Source organism: Lissotriton helveticus, chromosome 1_1 (assembly GCF_964261635.1).
Source record: "Lissotriton helveticus chromosome 1_1, aLisHel1.1, whole genome shotgun sequence".
Taxonomy (NCBI): Eukaryota; Metazoa; Chordata; class Amphibia; order Caudata; family Salamandridae; genus Lissotriton; species Lissotriton helveticus.
Window position 1 is genome coordinate 622270665 of NC_136057.1, and position 23885 is coordinate 622294549.

At 48.2% G+C, this 23885-nt stretch overlaps 1 long non-coding RNA gene across 1 annotated transcript in view; it reads left to right on the forward strand.

Annotated features, from left to right (window-relative positions):
- Positions 1 to 22895, forward strand: part of LOC144770282 (uncharacterized) — a 47493-nt gene extending 24598 nt beyond the window's left edge. The window contains exons 3-5 of the long non-coding RNA XR_013598860.1: positions 14469 to 14906; positions 20989 to 21204; positions 22564 to 22895. This is a non-coding gene — a long non-coding RNA (uncharacterized LOC144770282). The remainder of the gene's footprint in view (positions 1 to 14468; positions 14907 to 20988; positions 21205 to 22563) is intronic.
- The last annotated feature ends 990 nt before the right edge of the window (positions 22896 to 23885 follow it).

Consider the following 23885-nt stretch of genomic DNA (forward strand, 5'->3'; position numbering starts at 1 on the left):
ATGGACGAAAGAAGACTTGCATTACATTATGGAATTAGGTGATGCTTTATATACAGATATGCATTCAATTCATAAACAAAAACGTAGGCATCCTGACGAGTTACCAAACTTTATAGAACACAATAAGACTATCTATTCACTTAAGCTTAAAGAACCTTCTTATGGAGACATATTACACCAATTTGACCCTTCTTTGCCAAATTTGCAAACAATATTAAAACATGCACTTGATTTAAACTCAGGTGTTTTAATTTGCATGGAAATGTATGTAATATCCATTTTTAAAACAAATAATTCATTCTTTGTTTTTGACTCACATAGTCGTGATAGCACTGGAATGCCTCACCCAGATGGAACATGTATTACTATACAGTTCACATTTGAAAAACTTTTCGAGTACATCACAAATCTGGCACACTATCTTAAGAAACCAAATATAAATTCCGTAGTCTATGAATTAACTCCAATACAGCTTAGTACGATAAAAAAAGAGTCACTTCAAAAAGCAATGGTAATTAATGAACAAAATCAGAATGCTGTAGCACCGAAAACACTTTATGTGTATTCTACTAAAGTAAGTCCGCATTTTTTCACACAGGCATTTCAAACGCGGATAGAAACTGCAAAACAAAGCATTTACCGATCTAAATGTAAGCAATTTAGTTATACAGAACAGCCATTACTATCTTTACATAATACTCCTAGTACTTCTACATATTCAAGTACACTTTTAACTCCAACAACAACTCCTAGAGATATACATAAAACAAACAGCCAAAACATAACTGCAACACAATATACTAATATACCACAAGACACTACTATTACTAACACATATGCAAGTATACTTAAGAAAACACTTAAAGGCAACACAGAAAGAGAACATATTAGTAGCACACACATAAATGTACAACAACACACAATATCAACAAAGAAGTTACATACCAACACATATTCAAGTATTACTGAAAGTAATTCCATAATACTTTCTGAAAGTATAGACAATAGCACATTGCACAACAAGCAAACTAACACACATAATACCAACATACATCAAAATATTTTAACAGAAGCACAACAAGAATTAGCTTATTTAAATAACACACATACACAGGAAACAATTACACAGAATGCAAATAGTATACAATATACACAGTCTTTACAAAATAGTATATTTGCTATTCTACAGAACTACTGTAAACCAGCATATATTTGGGATACTGGAGATTTCCAATGTATTATGAATCTCGGAGATGCTTTGTACACAGACATGCACTCTATTAATAAACAACATTGTATGCAACCTCAAAATTTACCTAATTATATAGATAGCAATGACATAGTATATTCTATTAAGCTAAAGACTTGCTTTAAAGACGAAGTAACAAAATCAGCACAAACTTTACATAGTAAATTGATAACGACATTAGCTTCTACTATAAATTCGCAACATGGTGTATTAATCTGTATAGGTAAATATGCAATTGCTGTATTTAAAACTATACATCCATACTTTATATTTGATTCACATAGCCAAAATGAAAATGCAATACCACATCCTAATGGAACATGTATTGCTATACCAATGGACTCTATTAATCTTATTATGGAATACATACTAAAGTTAGCTGATAGAGAAAAGATTACAAATTCAGCAAGTGTTACTTTAGAGTTCACTACAGTGAACATAAAAAAATTAGCAAAATATCATTACAGAAGACACAAAGAAACCATAAAAATGGAAAGTGTAAGTCTATGAAAAGCATATATGTCCATAAGACACTTATATCTCTAAATGCATTACCAGAGATTCCTTTAAGTAACTTACAAGTAGAAAGTACTATAATAAACATACAAAGCAGCAATAGTCAAGCCAATACACTAGATTTACCAACACACACTAATTTGCATTCACACATAGCTATTACCAATACTGATATAATAAAGACAATAACAGCCAATAATGTTTCTGAGACTCAAACAACAAATAGTACACAAAATCTCAGGAATAGGAAAAGAAAACACACACAACGCACAGAAAATGCACTTAATAGCATGAATAATACAGATCAAACAACAAATGATATAATTAGTATATTCCATGCTGAAATAAGATATGGTCCTGAGTACACTTGCACTATTTGCAATCAACTATGGCATAAGCAAAGTCTAATAAAAACAAACAATATTAGTAAGCGGGCAAAATTCATAGAATGTAACATTAGCAAGTGTACAACTGATGAGATATGCCAAACATGTTACACGTATATTTGTAAGGACAAAATACCTCCATGTTCAGTTTATAATGGGATGACATTCCCACATATCCCACCAGTATTAAACTTGCATAACTTAGAGGAAAGATTAGTGTCACCAAGAATCCCTTTTTTACAAATTAAAACATTACCACGTGGATTCCAAAAATCCCTATCAGGTGCTGTAGTAAATGTACCTGCTGATGTTATGACAACTGTAACTGTTTTACCAAGACAAATGGATGATAACATGACAATTCCGATAAAATTGAAACGGAAATTAAGTTATAAATCTTATACCCATTTTGAAAATGTTAGACCTAACAAAGTAAAACGTGCAGCTTTACATTTAGCAACTACTAGCAGTTTGTTTCAAGAATATGGAATAACTATTAATAAAGATTGGGATTATACAACACAAGATATACAGTCTTGTGATGAGACTTCAGATACAAAAATTACATCTGATTCTTCAGACAACCTTCCAGCAGGAAATTTAGATACTATGTTAAATAATGAAACGATTACTACTGAAACAAATAATATTTTAAGTTTAGCACCTGCAGAATATAACACCCCAAGAGGCTTATATGAAGACAAAGATTCAGAATATTTAGCATTCCCAACTATATTTTGCGGGAAACGAAGGCCAACTAATAAAGAAAGGCATGTACCAATACATTACAGCACAATCTGTCAAGCAGAAGTAAGAAGTAATGATCTAAGAGTAGCCAAGTCTATTACTAATATTTTCTTTAAAGTAAAAGCATTACAAATTAAACAAATACAGAGCAAAATATTTATCTCGCTTAGAAAATACTTAACGAATGGAAACATTATAACTGCAACAGACATAAAAGAAAAATTAGATACCATTTTACAGTTTAATGAAGGTTACAAAATTCTTAAAACAATACGTAGTTCACCACCATATTGGGAGCAATGCAAAAAAGACCTCTTTGCTATGATTAGACAATTAGGATTACCGACGTGTTTTTTAACCTTATCAGCAGCAGAAACAAAATGGTATCACTTAATTAACATATTATTGCGTATTGAAAAACAACCAGAATGCACAAAAGAAGAATTTGAAAATATGTCATGGGAAACTAAATGCAAATTAATCCAGCAAAATCCCATTACATGTGCAAGACATTTCGACTTCCAAGTTAGGAAATTATTTAATTGTCTTTTATTGCATGAAAGTAATCCAATTGGCAAAATTATTGATTACTTTTATAGAGTGGAATTCCAGCAACGTGGATCACCACATATACATGCTATCCTTTGGATCGAAAATGCCCCTCTATATGAAAGTTCAGATATAGATGAAGTCACTACTTTCATTAATAAGTATGTTACATGTGCAAAATCTCAAGAACCAGCTATACAGTCTTTACTACCCCTACAAAGACACGGCCATACCAAAAACTGCCGTATCAAACATAAAAGAACATGCAAATATCATTATCCCAGATATCCAATGCCTGAAACTTTTATCCTAGAACCAATAGAACTAGACAAAACAGATACAGAGCTCTTACAGCAAATTGAACTAATACATCTAACTATAAACAGCCAAGAATTCCAAAATTATACTTTTGAACAGTTTTTAGATACAATGGACATAGATCTAAATCAATATACTTTATGTATACGATCTATAATCCAAAAAAATACTATTTTCCTAAAAAGGACACCAGCTGAATGCTTTATAAATAACTACAATCCAACTATTTTGCAAGCATGGCAAGCAAACATAGATATACAATACATTTTAGATGCATATGCATGTGCTGTGTATATTGTATCATATATAAGTAAATCACAGCGAGGAATGAGCAAACTAATTGCCCAAGCAGCTAAAGAAGTACATCACAATCCAAGTATTAAAGAACAACTTAAGCATATTGGTAACAAATTTTTAAACTGTAGCGAAATAAGTGCACAAGAAGCAGCCTATCTTATACTTCAAATTCCTTTACGGAAAAGTTCAAGATCTTTTGTATTTATTAATACAAGTCCTAATGGAAAGCGTACATACTTATTAAAAGACCTTGAAACCATCAATTTGTTACCAGATACATCTTGTAAAATACAATATGATAATGTTATAGTGAGGTACAGCAAACGCCCTAATAAATTAGAAACATGTACATTGGCTGACTATGCATCTATGTATAATGAAAAGAAAAAATGTCAAAAAAAACAAGAAACAGGGCATGACAATTTCCTTACTGAAAATAACTTCCATAGCTCAGATGAAGAAGAACTTGAGATAAATTTACTAGACGAAACAGACTACATAAAAAGAAAAAAAGCAAAAGTAATTCGCTATTGCAGATTTAATGTAAAAAATGACTCAGAAAATTACTATAGAGAATTGCTAATGCTTTTTTACCCATGGCGAAATGAAAATCAAATAATTAATAACAACAAAACATATTATGAACGCTATCTCCAACTTAAAGACACAGTAGACTTTAATCATAATAAATATAATAAGCATTGTAGACAACTAACAACTGCTAGCAATGAAAACAGTGTATTAGATACATTAATACCACCAATAGATAGTGAAGCAGAAGATTCCATATCCCATGAAATGCAAGATAATGAAAGGCCATTATATGACCTATCATTTGATTTAGGCATTAGAAGTACAAGTATAGAAGAAACACTAACAAATAACATAATGCCAAAAGAACAATATGACAGTATAATGCAAAATCTTACAGCAGAACAACTTAACTTTATATATCATCATTTGCATTAGGTTAAAACAGAAGAAACACCCTGCTACACATTTTGTACTGGTGGTGCAGGAGTAGGCAAAAGCTTCCTTATTACAGCACTTCACCAAACATTTGTACGTTATTACAATACAAAAGCAGGAGAAAACCCAGATAACATATATGTATTGCTTACAGCTCCAACAGGCAAAGCAGCATATAACATTCAGGGCAAAACACTACATAGTACCTTTAAAATACCAATTTCACAAACACTAACTTATAAACAGCTAACTCATGAAAATAGAAGTAGACTACAAAGTGAGCTAATGCATCTAAAATTGCTAATAATAGATGAAATATCAATGGTGGGAGCTAATGTATTTAATTTCATACATAATAGACTACAAGAAATAAAAATGTCTAATCTCCCTTTTGGTGGAATATCTATTTTAGCAATAGGAGACTTTTACCAATTAAAGCCAGTTTTTGACACATACATATTTGACAATCCGAAACATTCATACAGGCCAGTAAGTACCAATTTATGGCAAACACATTTTAAGTTATTTGAGTTAACTAAAATCATAAGACAACAAAATGATTCAGCATTTGCAGAACTACTAAACAGATTAAGAGAAGGGAAACAAACTAATGAAGATATAAGAGAGATACAAACACGAGAAATAGAACCACCTGAAAACATTCGCAAAACTATACCATATATTATGGGAACTAACAATGAAGTGAATAACATAAATAGTGCAGTTTTATTACAACATATAACGCAATACACAGTATACACAGCTACAGCAATAGATACAGTTGCATCAGACCTAAGTGAAGTAGTAAAAAAAAAATACTAAACAAGTTACCAGCAGACAGTACTAAAACAATGGGCCTGCCATCAATATTGCATTACAATTAAGATATGACTTAACTTGCAATATACATGTCAATGATGGATTAACAAATGGTGCAACAGGAATAGTGGAATTTGTAGAAACAATAAATAACAGCCCAAGTGTAATTTGGATAAGATTTGATAAAGAAACAGTTGGAAAACTAACAAGACAAGCAAACAGACACATATATCACAGTAACATTTTGCCTCATTGGACACCAATTCATGCTATAACACGACATTTTCAATTTACACAGAAATATATAACAATAATACGCAAACAATTCCCATTGCGCCAATCATCTGCACGTACTATACATAGGACACAGGGAGAAACTATAGAACCACTTTACATACACTTTAACAATAGCAAAGTACATCATTTGCATTACGTAGCTTTAAGCAGAGCTAAATCATTAGCCAACATATATGTTGGACAGGCCGCATGTTCAGGCGGTCCCCCCTCCCCGCAATGGGACCGGGACCCTGGCTCTCCCTGCATCCCCAGCCAGAGTCCCCAACCGACCACCCAAAGTACCCTGCAATCCCTCCACTACAAGACACCAGCTCCGGACCCAGCTGGCCCGGGTCACCATCCACACCTCGACATCGACCCGGCCGCCATCTTGGGGCACTGCAGCACGAGGCCGCGTGGCCTCAACTCGACCCTAACCCTGGGCCCGGCCGGGCCCGCCACCGAGGCACCAACCTCCCCCCAGGAGGCAGAGTGACCACTTGGCGAGTCAATGGGAGAAGGAATCGTCAACGGCTCTCCTCCGCCAGGTGTCGATCACCCCAGGCCGCCCTGGGCACTGGCTCCACCCCCCTGCTGGGTGTCTGGACTCCCTCATCCCGGACCTCCCGGCCCCCAGGCGCGAGGGTCCGGACATCAAAGGGGACCAGACCTATAACTGGGGCAGTGCCAGACCAGGAAGGGAGTTGTATCCTGGAGTCGAGAGACCCGAGAAGAACTCATCCGTGACTGGCCTCTTGGCGCTGCCTCGGCCCTCTGCCTCGTGAAACCATCGACTTGGCCTGCTGGCGCTGCCGCGGCCCTCTGCCTCGTGAAACCATCGACTTGGCCTGCTGGCGCTGCCGCGGCCCTCTGCCTCGTGAAACCATCGTCTCGGCCTGCTGGCGCTGCCGCGGCCCTCTGCCTCGTGAAACCATCGACTTGGCCTGCTGGCGCTGCCGCGGCCCTCTGCCTCGTGAAACCATCGTCTCGGCCTGCTGGCGCTGCCGCGGCCCTCTGCCTCGTGAAACCATCGACTTGGCCTGCTGGCGCTGCCGCGGCCCTCTGCCTTGTGAGACTACCATCTTGGCCTGCTGGCGCTGCCGCGGCCCGATCCACAGACACTCCAGCTCGAGGATTGTGAGCTCGCCTCTTACCCCTACCTGTACCTATCCGGTACCAAGACTGTCCCGCTACCCCCTTTCCCTACAGAGACTAGAAGTGAGAGGACCCCCGGGTCCGAGATATCCTGTATCGCTGATATCCTTGCCTGAAGAACCTTCTATAAAGCATTGAACTCGACTTGGTGTGGTGCCTGTTTGTGGGGAGGGAGGTAACTTGTCTGTACGATCGCCAGGAGACGGTCCCCCTCGGGGATCTCTCCCTCAGTATCCGGCCGACCCTCAGGGTCCCCGTCTAACATTGGTGGCAGCGGCGGGATCCGAACCTACGCATAATCGTACAGAAAGTCACCCGACCCACGACACACGACCACCATGACAACAGAGAGCGGAACAACGGAGAAATTCCAGATGGAAAAATTGGAAGACTACAACCACCGAGAACTGAAGCAATATTGCATGGAACTTGGTCTCCCAACCACGGGTCTGAGTACGAAGGAAGACTTCAAACGAGCCCTAGAAGCCTGGGCGGAAATGGGTACGGCCGTACCCCGAACACAAACAACCGAAACGAGCCCCGCACCAACTAAAGAAAGAGCGGGTCTCTCCCTGGAAGAGATCCGAGAAAGAGAAAACACCAGACTCCACGAATTAGAACTAGCCCGACTTCGCTTGGATGGAGAACTCAAGCTGGCAGAACAAAAAATAACCCTGGAACACTTACGGCTCAGGGAAGAGCGAGAAGACAAGCAAAGACAGAGAGAGCTAGAGGAAAAGAAACTAGAGTACGAACATGAGCGCAATCTCAAAGCACTGGAGATCCAGAAACAGAATAAAGACCTCGGGCTCCCCGAACGACCGACCCCGTCTGCCTCGACCGAACCCAAGGTTCACATCCCCAAAGATGTCATCCGGGAATACCACAAGAACGATGATATACAGCAGTGGTTTAAAGCCTATGAGGTGGCAATGACCTCCCACCGGATTCCCCGAAGCGATTGGGGAGCCGGATTATGGGGGAGGTTTGTCAACGAAGGGCGGGACGCCCTGCTGCAACTCCCGGACCAGCTGATGACCTCCTACGACCACATGAAGGCCGCCCTCCTCACTCGATACGGGCTCACACCTGAGATGTACCGCCAACGGTTCCGCGACTGCAAACGGATTCCGGGTACAACTTGGGTGGAGTACGTGAACTTTTTTAGCCGAGCCTTCGAGGGGTGGATCAAGGGCAACAAAGTAACCACCTACGAACAACTCTTTGACCTTATCGTATGGGAACACCTGTCGAGCAACTGCTTCGTGGAGCTCCGGCAACACCTCCTGGACAGTAAGCTAACCGACCCTCGACAACTCGCCGTCGAAGCTGACCGGTGGGAAAGCACCCGAGTTGGCCGGAACGCACCCAGCGAATTATCCAGACCGTATCGCCCCCGAGGGGGAGGAGGAAGTCAGGGTCGGGGGAGAGACCCCGGCCCCTCGTCACCCCCCAGAAACCCCTCGACCCCGGTTGGCCGAGGAAGCCCTGCCGTCCGGGCCGGTTTCCGGGCCAACATTACGTGCCACAGGTGCCAGCGACCCGGCCACTACGCCAGTGATCCCAACTGCCCAAAGAATCCGAACACTACCCCCCGCCAAGTTGCCGCGGCGGCCCTAGGGGAAGAACTAATCCCGGAAGACCAAGAAGAGTACGAGACCGATCCCGCTGAATGGGCACCCGCCGCCATGGCACTGGTCTGCTTAGGGGAGAGAGACATGATTCCGCGGGCCCCCCTTCCCGCCAACACACAGAAGTACGGTCAATGGGTCAACATTAATGGCCGCCGGGCGGAAGCCCTCCGCGACACCGGGGCCAGTGTAACGGCGGTCCGACGCCACCTCGTCACTCCAGACCAAATCTTGCCGAACATTCTTTGCCCTGTCCGATCAGCCGACAACTCCGAAAGCCTATGCCATATGGCCTGCGTCCCCTTCGAGTGGGGAGGAGTAACAGGGATGTTAAAAGTAACTGTCCGCGATGATGCCCCCGTGGACTGCCTCCTAGGAAACGACCTTGAAAGCTCTCCCTGGGCAGCTGTCGAACGGAGGGAGCACCTGGGGATGCTTGGCCTCCCCGAATGGGTCTGCGTCACGACCCGGTCCATGACCGCCCGCGCGGTCCCCAGTCTAGAAGAGCCCGAGTGGCCGGAACCTCCTCCCGCGCTCATCCCAGAGGAGGCCGCCCCAGAAGCCAGTCCCTCGACCCAAACCGAAGAAGGACCCGACCAGCTTCGGGACGTCCCTGACCTGGCACAATGGCGGCAGGAGGGAGGCCCCACTCAGGAACAATTCCGGGCCGAACAGAAAGCATGTCCCTCTCTCGAAGGACTCCGGCAGCAAGCCCTGGCCCAGAGCACCGGGGATACCTCGGGGGCCCACTGGATCTACTGGGACCAAGACCTGCTCTACAGCGAGCAGAAAATTGCAGAACTAGGAGCCAGTCGGGTGCTGGTGGTGCCCCTTCGCTTCCGAGACTTCCTCCTGAACTTAGCCCACGATGTCCCCCTTGCCGGACACCTGGGACAGGATAAAACCTACGACCGCCTGGTGACCCATTTTTTCTGGCCCCAAATGCGAAAGGATGTCACCAACCACTGCAAGGCCTGCCCCACCTGCCAGGCCAGCGGAAAAAGTGGCCGAAAAATCAAAGCACCTTTACAACCCTTTCCGGTCGTCACCACCCCGTTTGAACGAGTGGGAATAGACATTGTGGGGCCCCTCGACCCTCGAACAGCCCAAGGACACCGGTTCATCCTGGTCCTAGTAGACCACGCCACCCACTATCCCGAGGCCATCCCTCTCCGGACTGTGACGGCCCCCGTGGTGGGCCGAGCTCTGATGGGGATCTTCTCCCGGGTGGGGTTCCCCCGGGAGGTCGTCAGTGACAGGGGCACGAACTTTATCTCCAAATATATGAAGTCTCTCTGGCAACAATGCGGGGTCACCTACAAATTTACGACCCCCTATCACCCGCAAGGAAACGGACTGGTTGAGAGGTTCAACCGCACCCTCAAAGGGATGATTATGGGCCTAGAAGAACCCCTTCGACGCCAGTGGGACGTGCTACTTCCATGCCTCCTGTTTGCCTATCGAGAGGTCCCGCAGAAATCCCTCGGCTTCAGCCCTTTCGAACTCCTGTACGGGCACCCCGTCCGGGGTCCCCTCAGCCTAGTCAAGGAAGGTTGGGAGCAGCCCCCCCAGAAAACTCCCCCGGACATCTACAGGTACCTCCTGGCTCTCCGCAACCAGACCCGGCGGTTCCGAGACACCGCCAAAGCCAATCTCGAGGCCAGCCAGGAGGACATGAAGAGGTGGTACGATCAGCACGCGTCCTCCATTGAGTTCGAACCGGGACAACAGGTCTGGGTGATGTCCCCGGTTGAACCCTGTGCACTCCAAGACAGATGGTCCGGGCCCTTCAAGGTGATCGAACGCAAGGGGCCCGTCACCTATTTAATCGACATGGAGACTGCCCGAAACCCCCTACGGGTCCTCCATGCCAACAGGCTCAAACCCCATTTTGTGCGATCCGAACTCAGCCTCCTGATGGCTACCGATAATGGGACAGAAGAAGACTCCGAACCCCTTCCGGACTTACTAAGGGTCCTCGAACGGGATGGCTCAGTGGAAGGGGTCCAGCTCTCCGAGGCCCTGTCCCCGGAGCAACGCCAAGACTGCCAAACGCTCCTAAGGCGGTTCGCCTCCCTGTTCTCCCTCACCCCCGGAGTCACCCCCTGGTGCCTTCACGATGTGGACACCGGGGACAGCTCTCCTATTCGACACCGGGCGTACCGCGTACCCGACCGGGTGCGCACCTGCATCCAGACCGAGGTGTCCAAAATGCTGACCCTGGGAGTGATCGAACCCTCAGACAGCCCCTGGGCGAGCCCAGTCGTCCTGGTTCCCAAAGCGGCCGCCCCGGGCGTTGCCCCTGGGCTCCGGTTCTGCGTGGACTATCGGGGGCTGAATGCAGTTACCAGGACCGACGCTCATCCCATCCCCCGGGCAGATGAGCTAATTGACCGGATGGGGGCCGCCCGCTACCTGAGCATCTTCGACCTAACAGCGGGCTACTGGCAGATCGCCCTCACCCCTAGGGCCCAAGAACGTTCCGCCTTCTCTACCCCGGACGGGCACTACCACTTTAAAGTAATGCCCTTCGGCATGAAAAACGCCCCGGCAACGTTCCAACGGCTGGTAAACCAGGTACTGGCGGGCCTGGAAGACTTCAGTGCCGCCTACCTGGACGACATTGCTGTGTACAGCCACCAGTGGACCGACCACCTCCGCCACCTGCGGGAGGTTCTACACGCCCTCCAGCAAGCCGGGCTCACCATCAAGGCCAGCAAGTGCCAGGTTGGCCAAGGGTCCGTGACCTACCTGGGACACCAAGTGGGAAGCGGGCTGGTGGCCCCTCTCCAACTCAAGATTGCTGCCATCCAGGCCTGGCAACCCCCTACGACCCAAACGGAGGTCCGGGCCTTCCTGGGGCTCACCGGATACTACCGGCGGTTCGTGAAGGACTATGGTAGCATCGTAGGGCCCCTCACAGAGCTCACCTCCAAGAAGGGCCCCAAAACCGTCAACTGGACCCCGGACTGCCAATCGGCCTTCGAGAAACTAAAGACCGCCATGTGCACGGCCCCCGTGCTCCAGGCTCCCGACTACAGCCGGGAATTCATTGTGCAGACGGACGCCTCCGATCATGGTGTGGGGGCCGTCCTCTCCCAACTCAACGCCGAAGGGGTCGACCATCCGGTGGTCTTCATCAGCAGACGCCTCTTGCCCCGAGAACAGCGCTGGAGCACCATTGAGAGAGAGGCCTTCGCCGTAGTCTGGGCACTCGAAAAGCTCCAGCCATACCTCTTCGGCACCCACTTCCGGGTGCAAACAGACCACCGACCCCTGCAATGGCTGATGCAAATGCGGGGGGAGAACCCGAAGCTGTTGCGCTGGTCCATCTCCCTGCAGGGGATGGACTTCACGGTGGAACATCGTCCAGGCCAGGACCACGCCAATGCCGACGGCCTGTCACGCTTTTTCCGCCTCAGCGAGGAGAGTCCCCAGGAAGATGGCTGACTCTCCCCGCCTTCAGCTGGGGGGGACGCATGTTGGACAGGCCGCATGTTCAGGCGGTCCCCCCTCCCCGCAATGGGACCGGGACCCTGGCTCTCCCTGCATCCCCAGCCAGAGTCCCCAACCGACCACCCAAAGTACCCTGCAATCCCTCCACTACAAGACACCAGCTCCGGACCCAGCTGGCCCGGGTCACCATCCACACCTCGACATCGACCCGGCCGCCATCTTGGGGCACTGCAGCACGAGGCCGCGTGGCCTCAACTCGACCCTAACCCTGGGCCCGGCCGGGCCCGCCACCGAGGCACCAACCTCCCCCCAGGAGGCAGAGTGACCACTTGGCGAGTCAATGGGAGAAGGAATCGTCAACGGCTCTCCTCCGCCAGGTGTCGATCACCCCAGGCCGCCCTGGGCACTGGCTCCACCCCCCTGCTGGGTGTCTGGACTCCCTCATCCCGGACCTCCCGGCCCCCAGGCGCGAGGGTCCGGACATCAAAGGGGACCAGACCTATAACTGGGGCAGTGCCAGACCAGGAAGGGAGTTGTATCCTGGAGTCGAGAGACCCGAGAAGAACTCATCCGTGACTGGCCTGCTGGCGCTGCCGCGGCCCTCTGCCTCGTGAAACCATCGACTTGGCCTGCTGGCGCTGCCGCGGCCCTCTGCCTCGTGAAACCATCGACTTGGCCTGCTGGCGCTGCCGCGGCCCTCTGCCTCGTGAAACCATCGTCTCGGCCTGCTGGCGCTGCCGCGGCCCTCTGCCTCGTGAAACCATCGACTTGGCCTGCTGGCGCTGCCGCGGCCCTCTGCCTCGTGAAACCATCGTCTCGGCCTGCTGGCGCTGCCGCGGCCCTCTGCCTCGTGAAACCATCGACTTGGCCTGCTGGCGCTGCCGCGGCCCTCTGCCTTGTGAGACTACCATCTTGGCCTGCTGGCGCTGCCGCGGCCCGATCCACAGACACTCCAGCTCGAGGATTGTGAGCTCGCCTCTTACCCCTACCTGTACCTATCCGGTACCAAGACTGTCCCGCTACCCCCTTTCCCTACAGAGACTAGAAGTGAGAGGACCCCCGGGTCCGAGATATCCTGTATCGCTGATATCCTTGCCTGAAGAACCTTCTATAAAGCATTGAACTCGACTTGGTGTGGTGCCTGTTTGTGGGGAGGGAGGTAACTTGTCTGTACGATCGCCAGGAGACGGTCCCCCTCGGGGATCTCTCCCTCAGTATCCGGCCGACCCTCAGGGTCCCCGTCTAACAATATATGTAAAAAACTTCCAGCAAGACAAAATAGCTGTTCATCCAAAAGTACATGAAGAAATGACACGCTTACGCACAGACATGCAATTGCACATATCAGTACCACAGTTAGAGTGCTATAACGAAGACTGTAACATAATTGTGCATAACATAAGATCCCTGCAAAGAAATTACACTGCTATAAAATCTGACAAAAATATCATGAATAGCGACATAATATGCCTCACTGAGATAAATACCACTAGAAAAGCAGATATGAATAGTTTCTTACTAGAACAATATCATCTAGTAATATTTGATAAATTTCACAATCAGCAAACAAAACATGGAATTGCCATTTATTACAGAAAAAACATTTGCTTATTACCAATATATAAAACACTACATGAAATCGACTTTTTATATTTCACTCAGCATCTTAATAATTGTGACTACTTATTTGTTACACTATACAAACCACCACATGTAAGTCTACAAACATTATTACACGATTTAACTACCATACTCAACTTTTATCCAAATTATAAATATGTAATCATGGGAGACTTCAACATAGATTTAACACAAAGAACACTAAACACAACTTTGCTATTAGAATATATGCTAGAACAATTTCAATGTCAGCAAAAAGTACAACAATACACAACAGACTACAATTCAACATTAGACCATATCTATACTAATGTAGATGTAATGCACTATGGTACATTAGAATCATATTATAGTGATCACAAAGCATTATGGGTAGCAGTTTAAATGCAAACAATCTCCTTTAACATGTGCTTTTATTCCAGCTAATTACAAAGGGGAAAAAATGTCCAGAATGTGTACTAACATTTACTCTCATTTCAGATGATTTCCATAGAAGAACTTAAACAAATGAAAGAAGCCGAAAGCAAACCTTACCAAAAATCCATCAGAGCGAACGTTGTGAAATGTTCAACAAAAACAAACTATAAAAACGCAAAACAAGAGGACAGAGTATTATATCACCTTGCTCTAGCTGATCACAGTGCTTCCATCAAAGCAACATGCTACAATGAAGACTTTTATCAACAAACAAAAGAAGGAAATGCAATAATAATTCGGAATTTCCTAACTAAAAACAATGTCGTCATCATCACAAAGCAAACTAAGATAGCAAGATTAAAACCCTTCACTATATCTCCGGAAATATTGCAGGAAGCGGAAAATATTCTACAACCACCTGCTCCACCTATTTCACCAATAAAAACTGTCAAAGGAGCAAAATTACGCACATTAATGAGCATATCAGGAACAATTACTGAAGTAAGCTCATACACAATCTTTACACACACCCTTTCCAAAACTATCTTTAACACACACTCTTCGCACAAACTCATTCGCGCACACACTTTCACACAAAAAAACAACAATCTTTCACAAAGACACTTCCTCAAACACTCTGTCACTCCCACACTCTGTCACTCCCACACTGTCACTCCCACACTCTGTCGCTCCCAGAGTGTGGGAGGGACAAACTGGGAGTGTGGGAGAGACAGACTGGGGGAGTGTGGGCGCAACAAACTGCGAGTGTAAGAGCGACAGACTGTGGGAGCGACAGACTGTGGGAGCAACAGTGTCGCTACTACACTCCCACACTCTGTCACTGCCACAGTGTGGGAGCAACAAATTGTGAGTGTGTGGAAGCGACAGACTGGGAGTGTGGGAACAACAGACTGGGAGTGTGAAAGCAACAGAGTGTGGGAGCGACACTATTGCTCCCACACTCTGTCGCTCCCACCCTCCCAGTCTGTTGCTCCCACACTCCCAGTCTGTCGCTCCCACACTCTGTCGCTCCCACAGTCTGTCGCTCCCACACTGTGGAAACAACAAAGTGCAGGATCAACAGAGTGGGAGTATAGTAGCGACACTGTCGCTCCCACACTCTGCCACTCCCGCACTCTATCACTCCCACACTGTAGGAGCGACATTGTCGCTACTACACTCCCACACTCTGTCACTCTATTGCTCCCACACTCTGTCGCTCCCAGAGTGTGGGAGCAACAGAATGACAGAGGGTGGGAGTGTAGTAGCGACCCTGTCGCTCCCACACTCTGTCGCTCCGACACTCCGTAGCTCCCACAGTGTGGGATCAACAATAAGAGTGTGGGAACGACAGACTGTGGGAGTGTGGAAACAACAGACTGGGAGTGTGAAAGCGACGGAATGTGGGAGTGTAGTAGCAAAAAAGTCCCACACTGTCGCTCCCACACTCCCAGTCATTTGCTCCCACACTCCCACAGTCTGTCGCTCCCACACTCTGGGAGCAACAGAGTGTGGGAGTGTAGTAGCGGCACTTTCGCTCCCACACTCTGCCGCTCCCGCACTCTGTCGCTCCCACAGTGTGGAAGCAACAAACGGAGTGTGGGAGCGACAGACTGTGGGAGTGTGGGAACAACAGACTAGGAGTGTGAAAGCGACGGAGTGTGGGAGTGTAGTAGCGACAATTGCTCCCACACTGTCGCTCCCACACTCCCAGTCTGTTGCTCCCACACTCCCACAGTCTGTCGCTCCCACACTCTGGGAGCAACAGAGTGTGGGAGTGTAGTAGCGACACTTTCGCTCTATCACTCACACACTGTGGAAGCAATAGTGTTGCTACTACACTTCCACACTCTGTCACTCTATTGCTCCCACACTCTGTCGCTCCCAGAGTGTGGGAGCAACAGACTGGGGGAGCGACAGACTGTGGGAGTGTGGAAACAACAGACTGGGAGTGTGAAAGCGACAGAGTGTGGGAGTGACAGAGTGTGGGAGTGTAGTAGCGACACTTGCTCCCACACTGTCGCTCCCACACTCCCAGTCTGTTGCTCCCACACTCCCACAGTCTGTCGCTCCCACACTCTGGGAGCAACAGAGTGTGGGAGTGTAGTAGCGACACTTTCGCTCTATCACTCACACACTGTGGGAGCGATAGTATTGCTACTACACTTCCACACTCTGTCACTCTATTGCTCCCACACTCTGTCGCTCCCAGAGTGTGGGAGCAACAGACTGGGGGAGCGACAGACTGTGGGAGTGTGGAAACAACAGACTGGGAGTGTGAAAGCGACAGAGTGTGGGAGTGACAGAGTGTGGGAGTGTAGTAGCGACACTTGCTCCCACACTGTCGCTCCCACACTCCCAGTCTGTTGCTCCCACAGTCTGTCGCTCCCACACTCTGGGAGCAACTGAGTGTGGGAGTGTAGTAGCGACACTTGCTCCCACACTGTCGCTCCCACACTCCCAGTCTGTTGCTCCCACACTCTGGGAGCAACAGAGTGTGGGAGTGTAGTAGCGACACTTTCGCTCTATCACTCGCACACTATGGGAGCGATAGTGTTGCTACTACACTTCCACACTCTGTCACTCTATTGCTCCCACACTCTGTCGCTCCCAGAGTGTGGGAGCAACAGACTGGGGGAGCGACAGACTGTGGGAGTGTGGAAACAACAGACTGGGAGTGTGAAAGCGACGGAATGTGGGAGTGTAGTAGCAAAAAAGTCCCACACTGTCGCTCCCACACTCCCAGTCATTTGCTCCCACACTCCCACAGTCTGTCGCTCCCACACTCTGAGAGCAACAGAGTGTGGGAGTGTAGTAGCGGCACTTTCGCTCCCACACTCTGGCGCTCCCGCACTCTGTCGCTCCCACAGTGTGGAAGCAACAAACCGAGTGTGGGAGCGACAGACTGTGGGAGTGTGGGAACAACAGACTAGGAGTGTGAAAGCGACGGAGTGTGGGAGTGTAGTAGCGACACTTGCTCCCACACTGTCGCTCCCACACTCCCAGTCTGTTGCTCCCACACTCCCACAGTCTGTCGCTCCCACACTCTGGGAGCAACAGAGTGTGGGAGTGTAGTAGCGACACTTTCGCTCTATCACTCACACACTGTGGGAGCGATAGTGTTGCTACTACACTTCCACACTCTGTCACTCTATTGCTCCCACACTCTGTCGCTCCCAGAGTGTGGGAGCAACAGACTGGGGGAGCGACAGACTGTGGGAGTGTGGAAACAACAGACTTGGAGTGTGAAAGCGACAGAGTGTGGGAGTGACAGAGTGTGGGAGTGTAGTAGCGACACTTGCTCCCACACTGTCGCTCCCACACTCCCAGTCTGTTGCTCCCACACTCTGGGAGCAACAGAGTGTGGGAGTGTAGTAGCGACACTTTCGCTCTATCACTCACACACTATGGGAGCGATAGTGTTGCTACTACACTTCCACACTCTGTCACTCTATTGCTCCCACACTCTGTCGCTCCCAGAGTGTGGGAGCAACAGACTGGGGGAGCGACAGACTGTGGGAGTGTGGAAACAACAGACTGGGAGTGTGAAAGCGACGGAATGTGGGAGTGTAGTAGCAAAAAAGTCCCACACTGTCGCTCCCACACTCCCAGTCATTTGCTCCCACACTCCCACAGTCTGTCGCTCCCACACTCTGGGAGCAACAGAGTGTGGGAGTGTAGTAGCGGCACTTTCGCTCCCACACTCTGCCGCTCCCGCACTCTGTCGCTCCCACAGTGTGGAAGCAACAAACCGAGTGTGGGAGCGACAGACTGTGGGAGTGTGGGAACAACAGACTAGGAGTGTGAAAGCGACGGAGTGTGGGAGTGTAGTAGCGACACTTGCTCCCACACTGTCGCTCCCACACTCCCAGTCTGTTGCTCCCACACTCCCACAGTCTGTTGCTCCCACACTCTGGGAGCAACAGAGTGTAGGAGTGTAGTAGCGACACTCGCTCCCACACTCTGCCGCTCCCGCACTCTCACTCACACACAGTGTCGCTACTACACTCCTACACTCTGTCACTCTATTGCTCCCACACTCTGTCGCTCCCAGAGTGTGAGAGCAACAGACTGCGAGTGTGGAAATGACAAAGTGTGGGAGCGACAGAGTATGGGAGCAACAAAGTTACAGAGTGTGGAAGTGTAGTAGCAACACTGTCGCTCCCACAGTGTGGGAGCGATCGAGTGTTGGAGCAACAGAGTGAGGGAGCAACAGTGTTGCTACTACACTCCCACACTGTCACTTTGTCGCTCCCACACTCTGTCACTTCCGCACTCCCACACTCTGTCGCTTTCACACTCCCAGTCTGTTGTTTCCACACTCCCACAGTCTGTCGCTCCCACACTCTCACAGTTTGTTGCTCCCACACTGTGTGAGCGACGGAGTGTCGGAGCGACAGAGTGTGGGAGCGACAGGGTCGCTACTACACTCCCACCCTCTGTCATTCTGTTGCTCCCACACTCTGGGAGCGACAGAGTGTGGGAGCAATAGAGTGACAGAGTGTGGGAATGTAGTAGCGACAATGTCGCTCCTACAGTGTGGGAGTGATAGAGTGCGGGAGTGGCAGAGTGTGGCAGCGACAGTGTCGCTACTATACTCCCACAGTCTGTTGATCCTGCACTTTGTCACTCCCACACTGTGGAAGCAACAGAGTGTGGGAGCAACAGAGTGTGGGAGCGACAGACTGGGAGTGTGGGAACAACAGACTGGGAGTGTGAAAGCAACAGAGTGTGGGAGCGACACTATTGCTCCCACACTCTGTCGCTCCCACACTCCCAGCCTGTTGCTCCCACACTCCCAGTCTGTCACTCCCACACTCTGTCGCTCCCACACTCTGTCGCTCCCACACTGTGGAAACAACAAAGTGCAGGATCAACAGAGTGGGAGTATAGTAGCGACACTGTCGCTCCCACACTCTGCCACTCCCGCACTCTATCACTCCCACACTGTAGGAGCGACATTGTCGCTACTACACTCCCACACTCTGTCACTCTATTGCTCCCACACTCTGTCGCTCCCAGAGTGTGGGAGCAACAGAATGACAGAGGGTGGGAGTGTAGTAGCGACCCTGTCGCTCCCACACTCTGTCGCTCCGACACTCCGTAGCTCCCACAGTGTGGGAACAACAAACTGAGAGTGTGGGAGCGACAGACTGTGGGAGTGTGGAAACAACAGACTGGGAGTGTGAAAGCAACAGAATGTGGGAGTGTAGTAGCAAAAAAGTCCCACACTGTCGCTCCCACACTCACAGTCATTTGCTCCCACACTCTCACAGTCTGTCGCTCCCACACTCTGGGAGCAACAGAGTGTGGGAGTGTAGTAGCGGCACTTTCGCTCCCACACTCTGCCGCTCCCGCACTCTGTCGCTCCCACAGTGTGGAAGCAACAAACCGAGTGTGGGAGCGACAGACTGTGGGAGTGTGGGAACAACAGACTAGGAGTGTGAAAGCGACAGAGTGTGGGAGTGTAGTAGCGACACTTGCTCCCACACTCTGCCGCTCCCACACTCTATCACTCACACACAGTGTCGCTACTACACTCCCACACTCTGTCACTCTATTGCTCCCACACTCTGTCGCTCCCACAGTGTGGGAGCAACAGACTGCGAGTGTGGAAATGACAGTGTAGGAGCGACAGAGTATGGGAGCGACAAAGTGACAGAGTGTGGGAGTGTAGTAGCAACACTCGCTCCCACAGTGTGGGAGCGATCGAGTGTGGGAGCAACAAAGTGTGGGAGCAACAGTGTTGCTACTACACTCCCACACTGTCACTTTGTCGCTCCCACACTCTGTCACTTCCACACTCGCACAGTCTGTTACTCCCACAGTCTGGGAGCGACAGAGTGGGAGTGACAGAGTGTGGGAGTGTAGTAGCGCCACTATTGCTCCCACACTCTGTTGCTCCCACACTCCCAGTCTGTTGCTCCCACACTCTGTCGCTCCCACACTCTGTCGCTCCCACACTCTGTGTCGCTCCAACACTGTGGGAGCAACAGAGTGCAGGAGCAACAAAGTGTGGAAATATAGTAGCGACACTGTCGCTCCCACACTGTCGCTCCCAGTGTGGGAGTGACATAGTGCGGGAGCGACAGTGTCGCTACTACACTCCCACACTCTGTCGCTCCCACACTCCCACTCTGGGACTGTGGGAGCGACAGACTGTGGGAGCAACAGTGTCGCTACTACACTCCCACACTCTGTCACTCCCACAGTGTGGGAGCAACAAACTGAGAGTGTGGGAGCGACAGAGTGTGGGAGCGACAGTGTCGCTACTACACTTCCACCCTCTGTCATTCTGTTGCTCCCACACTCTGTCGCTCCCACACTCTCACTCTGACACTCCCACACACTGTCGCTCCCACACTCGGTTGCTCGTACACTCCCACTCTGTCGCTCCCACACTCCCACTCTGTCCCTCCCCCACTCTGTCGCTCTCCCCCACTCTGTCGCTCTCCCCCACTCTGTCGCTCTCCCCCACTCTGTCGCTCTCCCACACTCTGTCGCTCCCACACTCTGTCGCTCCCACACTCTGTCGCTCCCACACTCTGTCACACCACACTAAATATTTCGATTTGTCTTACAGGAAGAAGAAACAAAAAATATTTTGGTTGCTGGGCAGGAAACAAAACTTAAATGAATTACAGTAAACGATACAACTGACTCAATCAAAATAACACTTTGGAGAGATGCCGCAGATTTCCAAATACAAATCGGCTCCTACGTCAAAATAACTCACTTATCAGTGCACGAATTTCAGAATAATAAAATGTTAAATACAACACGGAATACGCAATTTCAAGTAAGTAAAACTATTTATTAATAACACACTACTACTAATTTTGCTACTTACTCATTACTATATACAACTATAGCTCTATGATCAATTTCTACTCCCTATGCACTCCCTATGCACTCTGCACTCCCTATGCACTCTGCACTCCCTATGCACTCTGCACTCCCTATGCACTCTGCACTCCCTATGCACTCTGCACTCCCTATGCACTCTGCACTCTTTATGCACTCTGCACTCTTTATGCACTCTGCACTCTTTATGCACTCTGCACGCTCTGCACTCTTTATGCACTCTGCACTCTTTATGCACTCTGCACTCTTTATGCACTCTGCACTCTTTATGCTCTGCACTCTTTATGCACTCTGCACTCTTTATGCACTCTGCACTTCCTATGCACTCTGCACTCCCTATGCACTCTGCACTCTTTATGCACTCTGCACTCTTTATGCACTCTGCACTCTTTATGCTCTGCACTCTTTATGCACTCTTTATGCACTCTGCACTTCCTATGCACTCTGCACTCCCTATGCACTCTGCACTCCCTATGCACTCTGCACTCCCTATGCACTCTGCACTCCCTATGCACTCTGCACTCTTTATGCACTCTGCACTCTTTATGCACTCTGCACTCTTTATGCACTCTGCACTCTTTATGCACTCTTTATGCTCTGCACTCTTTATGCACTCTGCACTCTTTATGCACTCTGCACTTCCTATGCACTCTGCACTCCCTATGCACTCTGCACTCCCTATGCACTCTGCACTCCCTATGCACTCTGCACTCCCTATGCACTCTGCACTCCCTATGCACTCTGCACTCCCTATGCACTCTGCACTCCCTATGCACTCTGCACTCTTTATGCACCCTGCACTCTTTATGCACTCTGCACTCTTTATGCACTCTGCACTCTTTATGCACTCTGCACTCTTTATGCACTCTGCACTCTTTATGCACTCTGCACTCCCTATGCACTCTGCACTCCCTATGCACTCTGCACTCTTTATGCACTCTGCACTCTTTATGCACTCTGCACTCTTTATGCACTCTGCACTCTTTATGCACTCTGCACTCTTTATGCACTCTGCACTCTTTATGCACTCTGCACTCTTTATGCACTCTGCACTCTTTATGCACTCTGCACTCCCTATGAACTCTGCACTTCTTATGCACTCTCTCTGCACTCCCTATGCACTCTGCACTCCCTATGCACTACTATATACTCTCATAAATGCTATCTTCTATTACCTTCACCATGTATTAACTTCATTTGCACCAAAATATAAAAACATTTTTTTATCTTTAGGGCAACAAAAACAATAAAAAACAAAAAAACAGCAACTAACTCATTTCTTTTTTCTCCACAGAAAATACAACCACCACAAGAAGAAATTACGTTAACAATATATGCAATAGAAAAAACAAATCAAGAACATTGTACTATTGCTATACAAATAGAAAATGCTGAAAACTGTCAAAACGCTGACATAAACAATACAGTTATAATGGACTACTTCAATATACCAGCCGACATTGATGACTTGGAAAAAGCATTAATAGAACACCTACCAAAAACAGTAAATGTGATTTTCCAGAATGGATACATCATCAAAATACTTTCCTAAAAAAATACTGCACAAAACTTTGCATTAATAAAAAGTAATAAAAAGTCAATATATATACTTTAATAAAAAAATGATAACCTTTTTTTCATGTCCTTTCATTCTTATAAACAAAGTACATAAATATATATTACTGTGCTATCATATATATATTACATCTCTAAACAAAATGCTAACATTTTTTTTTTTGTAAAACAATTTTTATTGCAGATAATAATGCAAACATTACAGGTATTTCTCATGTAAGAGCATGCGGGATCTCAAAATAATCAAGTCTCTGCTATATAATTTTCCACATCATCTCGATTCGTGGTCTGGGGCTGGGTGGTAGTTGTCACACCAATTGCTTCCCCTTCATCACCACTCAATGGCGTATCTGATGATCAACCGCTGTCTGCTTTTAACTTTACTTTCCCCCCTCCACCAACCCCCCCTTCCAGCATCCGGTCCGTTCAAACTGTTAGGTCGGTGGCAATGGAATGTTGCAACCCCCCCCCCCCCACCTTCCGTACCCTCCCCCCACCCACGGTGGTCAATGGTGTCTCGTGTCTGGGTTGTCGCATGTTGAAGTGTGTTGGTGACCTGCGGAGTCTGGAGATGTCTAAGGAGTGTGTGTGTCCATGGTGGGAGCTATGGCGGGTATCACCTCCCCGGGTTCCCCAGGGTCCTCAGCTTCATCTTCTCCCTCGCTCTCTACTGTGTTATCCCTAAGTGCCTGGACTAGAGTTTCCCAAGCTAGTGCCGCTTCCTGGGCCTTCTCGTCAGGCCCCCGTCGAGCCAGTTGATATCTGATCGTGCTCTCCGCCGCCGCCCATTTCTGGAACTCAGTCAGCCATTTCCTATGTGTCGGCGCTGCCTTCGCTTTCCATCCCCTAGTGAGTTCCCTCTTCGCAAGGAGTAGGCCCATGTCTATAAATTTGCTTGTCAGTTTATTCTTACGTGTGTGCGGAAACCAGTGTAGGAGTGTAGTTGCACTATCGTAGTGTAGCTCCCTCTCTGTGACCGCGTTCATGGTATCGCCCACATCCCTCCAGAAGTCCTGTAAGTGTGGGCAGTCCCTCAGCATG